The 8,302-nt window shown below is 36.4% G+C and overlaps 1 pseudogene; it reads left to right on the top strand.

Moving 5' to 3' along the window:
• The first annotated feature begins 204 nt into the window (after positions 1-204).
• LOC100617671 (proliferating cell nuclear antigen-like) lies at positions 205-6,307 on the top strand (annotated as a pseudogene).
• The last annotated feature ends 1,995 nt before the right edge of the window (positions 6,308-8,302 follow it).

The raw sequence follows: 8,302 nt of genomic DNA, 5'->3' as shown, positions 1-8,302 counted from the left end.
AAGAATTAATTATCAATATAAAAACATTATGTTCAATGTAATAGTTATAAAGGTTGTGGTCACCATTTATAATAATTAAATATTAAGTTATGAGGCTGTTAGTAGCTTTTAACAATTTGGTTTAATAGAAATATAGAAAAAATAGGGAAAGGTAGGAAGGAGGTAGAAAATATTGCCTAACTAAAAACCCTAAGTGCCGATCTGATGGGATCCCGCTCACTACCGACAAAGGCTCCCTCAAGTCTCAATCTCCAGTCAGGAGTCATGATAGTCTTTTTAGCAGGTGTCTCACCAAACCAAGAGGGAGCTCCTTCAGTCAGGTCCAAATCCGAGTGTCTCCAAAGCCTGTACAGGAATCCGAATGCAAATCTCAAGGGCCCACAAGAGCATCTCCAGTCAAGCATGTCATCAACCAAAGAGGGTATGAGTCTCAAAGACTGAGCTGCCAAGGAAAGTCTCACTGAAGAAAGAGTCCCACAGGAAGCCTGTGTCCTGCTGCCCAGAGCTTCCTGTGGAAGACAGTGTCCTACTAAAAAGAGTGTTGGGCTGCAAGAGCTGAAGATCCTGAGGGCTTACCTGGGTTCCACTTATAGGCAGTTTTCTCCACCCATCAGCTCTCCAACTCTCATCTCAGAAACCAGTCATAGTTTCTAGCGCTGCCCAAGGACAATGTCTGTGGGATCCACCTCTTGTCTCTGAGGGGGTGAACTTTTATCAAAAGGATCTTTAAGTTTCTGACTGATTTAGAAAGGAGGGGAATTCCAAGTTCTTGACTGATCTAGTTAAAGGTTGCTGATTGAATACCTTAGAAGACAAAGGAGAGTAATTCTGTTTTCACATCAGATTAAAAATGTAGGGAAAGAAATTGTTATTTTTAGAATGAAATTGAGAATTCATAACGCTAGGGATAGACTTATGATTTCATATTATAAGAAGCTGATTATCATTGATTGATATTTCCTCACTTCCAAATTACCTTTATTTATTTTGTGGGTGGTAAAACCAAGCTCTAATCTCTTTCCCTCTCCTGCTGGTAAGCACTATGCTAAATTCTGCACTTATAAAAGCAAACACGGCCATCCAATGCAGCTGAGGAAGTCTCCAGGTGTAACAATTTTTCATGCCACTGGACCCAGGCTTCCAACTCCGAGAAAGTGAGACTGTCTCTGTGCATCGACTTTTCCACTTAAATCTCCTTCACGCACAAGTGTCTTTGTGCACACTCATCTATACACCATAGATGAAAATGTACAAAGACAACCATCATCCTCGGTTACCGAGAGACTACTACTACTACTACTAATAAGAAGAAGAATAAGAAACTTCTCAGGAATGAAAATTCCTATTACCAATGCAGGTCAGCATAGTCCCTAGGATTTATCATGTTTGAGAGTCAGCTAGATCCCTGAGACACTGTGACTTGCCCAGAGGCACACAGGAAGTATGTGTTAGAGACAAATCTTGTTCATTTCTTTATGGCTCTACAGTCAGCTCGAAATCTACTATGCATTGCTACCTCTCTAAGACAGTTACAGTGATTTTTAAAACTCCATGCATATAGGAGGTCTGAATAAAATTAGGAAACATATGACTACACACTAATTCAGCAGGTTGAAATGGGGTGTTTAGGGTTTTTTAAATGGTGAAAACTAACCAAACTAACTTTATTTCATTCTGGGTTGAGTGGTAAACAGTACAAATGCAAACAGAACAAATACAGACATACAAAATTCTAGAATTAGAGATCTACAAAATTAGAGTAACAAAACATTAATTTTTCCCCCTCTATTTGGTTTTATGAGGATGATACTCAAGTTAAACCAATTTAAAAGATATTAAGTACCTACAGCATGCTAAATATTGTGTAGAAAAAGAAAAAAACCCAAAATATTCCCCATCCTTAGGGAAATTATATTCTGATACTGGTATTTAATGTCATATTTGCTTAATTCAGGGATTAAATGGTGAGGAGAAAGCATTGATTATTGAGGGAAATTAGGGAAGGCATCCCAAAAATAACATGTTTGGGTTAATTCTAGAAGAATAAGTATGTAAAAAGAATCAGTCAGTTTACACACATACAATACTTGATCTGGACTTGTGATTTTTTTAATTTAAATTTTATTTTTCTCAATTAACAAGTATGTATTTTTTCTCCTTATTCCTTTTCCCCTAATGAAAAAAAAAGCAAAATTTCTATAATAAATATAGCTATAAATAAATATAGCAAAACAATATCCTGCATTGGCCATATTTTTTTTAAATGTATGTCTCATTCCATGTATTTAGTCCATCACCTTTCTGTTGATGAGAGTTGGCGGTAACGGTGCATACATCATCATTTGGACACATGATTTCAATATGGGAAACTTCTAATGAGAAATCTCTCTTTATCAATGCAAATCAATAACTTCATTGTAACTTGCAGCATTAGAAATCTGCTTGGGTGCATACATCATCATTTGGACACATGATTTCAATATGGGAAACTTCTAGTGAGAAATCTCTCTTTATCAATGCAAATCAATAACTTCATTGTAACTTGCAGCATTAGAAATCTGCTTGGGTCAGGGTCACTGATGATCAAAGAGATTCCTGCCCACAGTCCCTTGGGCAATACATTTCAGAGGCAAGAATTGAACCTAAGTTTTCTGACTCCACAGTCAGATCTCTGTCCACTGAGAGTCATGTTTACTTTTAAACTTTAAAAAAAAGTCATGAACTTTACAAACAACTAATACAAACATGTCTATATGTATGGAATAGACAAAGGAATTCATATATGAAACCTTAAAACCCTAATACATAATTTTTTAAAATTTGTATTTATTTTAAAAATATTTTCCATGTTTACATGGTTCATTTTCTTTCCCTCTTTTCTTCCTTCTCCACTACACAACCAAAACCCTCATATGAACAAATGACAAGTCATGTTTTTTCTCTCAATGTGAATAGCATTTTTTCTCATAAGTCCCTTGGGATTGTCTAATAGTAGCAAAGTCCATTACATTTGATTGTACCACAGTGTATCAGTTTCTGTGTACAATGTTCTCCTGGTTCTGTTCCTTTTACTCTGCATCAATACCTGGAAGTCGTTCCAGTTCCCATGGAATTCCTCCAGTTCATCATTCCTTAGAGCACAATAATATTCCATCACCATCAGATACCACAATTTGTTCAGCCTCTCCAATTGATGGACACCTCATTTTCCAATTTTTGCCACCACAAAGAATGCAACTATGAATATTTTTGTACAAACACTTTTCATTATTATCTCTTTAGGGTACAAACCCAGCAGTGGTATGGCTGAAGCCCTTTGGGCATAATTTCAAATTGCCTTCCAGAATGGTTGGATCAATTCATAGCTCCACCAGCAGTGCCTAATTCATAATTACAGTTTCAAATCTATTATCTCTTCTTTCTCATTTCCTCTCATCTTTCCTTTCCTTTCTCTTTCCTTTTCTCCTTCTTCTCCTACTCCCTTGGCTCCTATTTTTCATCCAATAATGAACTAATTCTCTTCATACTAGCTGAGAGAAAAAGCTGTTACTCAGCCATGGTGTGTTGGGGACCCTCTTTCATATTTTATAGTTTAAGCTCTTCCAGTGCTAGCTAAGTGTTGTGCATTGTGGCATAGTGGTTATATCAAAATCGGTTTTAGGTAAAATAAATAAGCAAAGTTGTCTCTGGAACTCCCTCACCTCCTCTTTCATCACTGATTTTCCCTCATCGGGCATAAAATACCAACTAGATCCCTAAACTACTTTATTTATTCTGAATCCTATTTCATGGAGTTTTACTCTCAGATGTTTACTATTCTCTAAGGTTTCCATTGGTAGCTTAAGATGATATTTCTATCTATACTTTAAAGGGAGACTCCAGAAGCCTCACCCCCCCCAAAAAAGAAAAACTTTAAAGAGCAAAAGCAATGAATTGTTAATAAAATTCAATAAATTATAGACAGTGGGAAAAACATTTCAAAGTGAGGCAGTGTCTATCAAATCACATTATGTGGGTCTTGAGAAACAAAGAATTTGATTCAGGCTGAACAAGTTGTATATGATTGTGATGGAATACTATTGTACTATAATAAATGAGGTGCAAGATGACTTCAGAAAAACTTATGAATTGATGCAAAGAGAAACTAACAAAAGCAGGAGAACATTGTACACAGTAACAGCAAATATTATAGCATGATCAACTGTGAATGACTTGGCTATTCTGAGCAATACAATGATCCAAAATTATTCCAATGGATTTATGATAAAAAAAAAATGCCATCCATCTTCAGAAAAAGAACCAATGGAGTCCAAATGTAGATTGAGGCAAACTTTTTTACTTTATTACTTTTGGGTTTTTTGCTCTATGCTTTCTTTTGCAATATGGCTTATATGGACATTTTTTTCTATGATACCACATGTATAATCTGTACCATATTCCTTGACTTCTCAAGGAGTGGGGAGAGAATGAAGAGAATTTAGAAGTCACAATTTTAAAAAACAAATGTTAAAAATTTTTGTTTGCATGTAATTGAAAAAAGATTAAAAAAATTAAATGTGAAAAGAAGAAAGTCACTTTGGTGGCTGAAAAATGTAGTGGGGAAATATTTAAGAAAAATTAAAATGTAATAAAAGAACATTTAATTCACAAGGTCCCTGGGCATCTTTGGGAAGTGTTTAGTTCTTTTCTGGTTCTATCCTTTTACCTTAAATGACAAAGGAGCAGTCCTCAGTAATTTAAATAAACTTACCCAGTTGTCCCCCAATTGTTTCTTTGAAGCAAAGGTGTGTGTGTGTGTGTGTGTGTGTGTGTGTGTGTGTGTGTGTGTGTTGTGTTACTAGAGATTTCGCTAAACCTCTAGGCCCATTGGAGGTGTGTACATGGGAAGGAGGCACACCGAGGGCAGAAAGGCAGTCATATTGTGGAATCACCATGACTAAAACCTACATTGAGGATGGAGATTCTTTTTTTTTTTTACCCTTTCCTTCCTTGGAGTCAATACTGTGTTTTGGCTCCAAGGCAGAAGAGTGGTAAGGGCTAGGCAATGGGGGTCAAGTGACTTGCCCAGGGTCACACAGCTGGGAAGTGTCTGAGGTCAGATTTGAACCTAGGACCTCCCGTCTCTAGGCCTGACTCTCAATCCACTGAGCTACCCAGCTGCCCCCAGGATGGAGATCTTCTTTGAAATTATAAAGACCTATAGGAGAGCTTTTTTTGTGAAGCTGTAGATCATGGAAACCACACAAAGAAATCTTCAGAAGGGCAGTACTCGGACTTAGAGCTATTTTTAAAATTCCAATGCCATTTGACACAACAGGAATTTTGAAATATTCTTCTATGGGTCCATAAAAACTGACTCCTTGGGAAAGAATAAATTAATGCAATCAGCTAATAGACTGTAGAGTTGTATAGATAGAATGATATGAACAAAATGATGCCCACTGAATATCCATTCTGCTGATGCACTTGACTGAAGGAGAGTGGGCAGAATAACCTTGCACAGGTTAGGGAGAAGCAGCAAGAGTGAATGACAACTCCACCACCTACTCTTCTCTCCCTGTTTGCCACTATGTTCAAGACAATGATAGTGTGGGGCTCCATCCCAAGAAGGTGCTGGAGGTGCCGATTTTATCCAGGACATCAGCTCTGGCATAGACTCAACCCAAATGTCCCTGGTGCAACTTAACCCTCCTCTCAGAGGGCCTCAATACCAGCCACTGTGAGTGCAACGTAGCCATAGGCATTAATCTCACCAGCATGTCCAAAATAATGTGCCAACAACAAAGATATCATTATCCTAAGGGTCAAAGACAATGCAGATTCACCTGTGCTGATACTTGAAGTACCAATCAGGAGAAAATTTCAGACAATGAGGTGAAATTAATGGATTTAGATGTTGAAGAACTTGTAATTCCAGAACAAGAACACAGTTGTGTGGTAAAAATGCCATCTGATGTATTTGCACAAATCTGTCAGGATTTCTCCAGTCATACTGGAGATCTTGTAATTTCTTCTGCAAAAGATGGTGTAAAATTTTCTAACAGTGGAGAACTAAGAAGTGGAAATGTAAAACTGTTACAGAAAATAATGTTGACAATGAGGAGGAAACTATTACAATAGAGATGAATAAGCCAGTTCAGTTGAACTTTTCATTGATGCCTGGATTTCTTTACGAAAGCCACTTCACTTTCTTCCACAGTAACACTCAGTAAGTCTGCAGATGTAACATTGTTATGGGTATAAAATTATAGGTATGGGACACTTAAAATATTACCTTGTTTCCAAGATTGAAGATGAAGGATCTTAACCAATTGGAAGGTGGTCCACCAAAACTCTCAACCCCTCCCTATCCCCTGGGTGATGGTAAACAGTCATGTATTAACTCCTAACCTAAATAGGTTCTTGTTTATGGAACAAGATGAGCTTCATTATTTATCCTTCCTATTTACCAGACTTTGAAGAGGAATATTCCTTGGAGTTCTTAAGAACTAAGGGATAGTGTACAAAGGGCAAAGAACTGTTTGTAGCCTCTAATTCAAGACTCAGATATAGAAATAATTCAGTACATATTAAAAATAAATCTCCTCAATTCCCATCTGGTTCTTTTTTTTAAACCCTTGTCTTCTGTCTTACAATCAATATTGTGCATTGGTTATAAGGCAGAAAAGCAGTAAGGGCTAGGCAATGAGGGTTAAGCGACTTGCCAGGGTTACACACCTAGGAAGTATCTTTGGTCAGAACCCAGGACCTCCCATCTCTGAGCCTGGCTCTCAATCCATTGAGCTATACCCAACTGCCCCCCCCCCCCCAATCTGGTTCTTAAGGAGATTGTCTCCCAACTTCTCCAATGAATGACTTCAAATATGATACTTTTAAATTTCAGGATTGACTCACCAGGATACACAAGGAGGGTCTAACTATGATGGTTGGGAATTTCTTATCATGATGTTAAAAAGTGATTGATAGGCACATTGACAAAGAGCCATTGAAAGGTCACTCTTCTGGCATAAAGATCTCACAAACAAAACAGCACATGGGAAAGACATGAAAGGAATAGGTGATACAGTCCCTACTATTGTATATTGGATATGGTTGTATTCAAGAACTCAAAGTCTCATAGTGCAGATGTCTGATTTCTGGAGACAGCTTCTATTGCTGTCATCTTCTTCTTTTTAGACTTGCTGGTATCAAACTGGTCCTCAGAGCAATTTCTCTAACAGATCTGCTTTTTCCCAGGCCACATCACTGGCAGCATCTTTTCTGAAATTTTTTGAAAAATAGATCTTAAGACAATTTGCCACAGTCATTAAAGTTCTGCTTTGACTAAGTCATAAAATAAGAGTTAGCTCAAACTCTATGGTTCTATTATTAGTATGAAGGACATACAATTATGAATTTCTACTCTAGAGAATTTGCATTTTCTATACTTCTTGCTGCTCCTTACTTCTATCTGAAACAAATACTTGCTTGAAACTGTCAACAGACTGAAAAAAGAACTTAAAAGAATTGATGAAGAGCTAATCTTTAGAGTTAGCTTTTTTAATTTAAAATATTTGACATATAACTAATTTTTGCAACTTAGTATTAAAACATGTTTAGTTTATTTGTATCACATCAGAAACAATTATATTTGATATATATGATCATCTGATCTTTTTACGTTTTCAAAAAACTTTCACTCCAATTATTTGCTTAAGTTATTCATTTTAATCTTCTCAATCTCTCCTCAGGGGATTTTGCATGAGCCATAGAAGACAACTTAAAAAAAAAAACACAAACCACATAGCTTCTATGCCTAAAATTGAATTCATTCAGAAGATGTTTTACCATCTTATTGTAACAATAGACTCAGGATGGGATGCATAAAAAGGGTAGGCAAATTATTCTACATTGTATCAGATAATTTCTCTATATTCAGTTACTAACCATACTCAAGTAAGCTAGATAGTACATCCACATAGATTATTGCTCTAAGGTTCTCACCAAATCTCCATGTAATTTGCTTACATTAAAAATATGTTCTATATGCATAAATATTAGCATTACAACAAATAACAAATCTCAAGTAGAAGTCAATGTCTTTTAGAGGTAATAAAAGACAGATTCTACATCATTCTTCTATGAGTAATTGCATTAATACTTATAGTAAAAGACAGAAAATGTCTGTGGTGGAACCACATTAAATAGCAGGATTATATTCTAGTTTTACATGGTCCTACGCCATTATCTAATCATTTAACTTTTCCTTTACCATTCTGAGATATTTGAAGGACCTTAAGCAATTAATGACAGATAATGAGGC

The sequence above is a fragment of the Monodelphis domestica genome, chromosome 3 (genome assembly GCF_027887165.1).
Source record: "Monodelphis domestica isolate mMonDom1 chromosome 3, mMonDom1.pri, whole genome shotgun sequence".
Taxonomy (NCBI): Eukaryota; Metazoa; Chordata; class Mammalia; order Didelphimorphia; family Didelphidae; genus Monodelphis; species Monodelphis domestica.
Note: the sequence above shows the minus strand (reverse complement) of the source record. Positions and strands in the feature narration are given on the sequence as shown.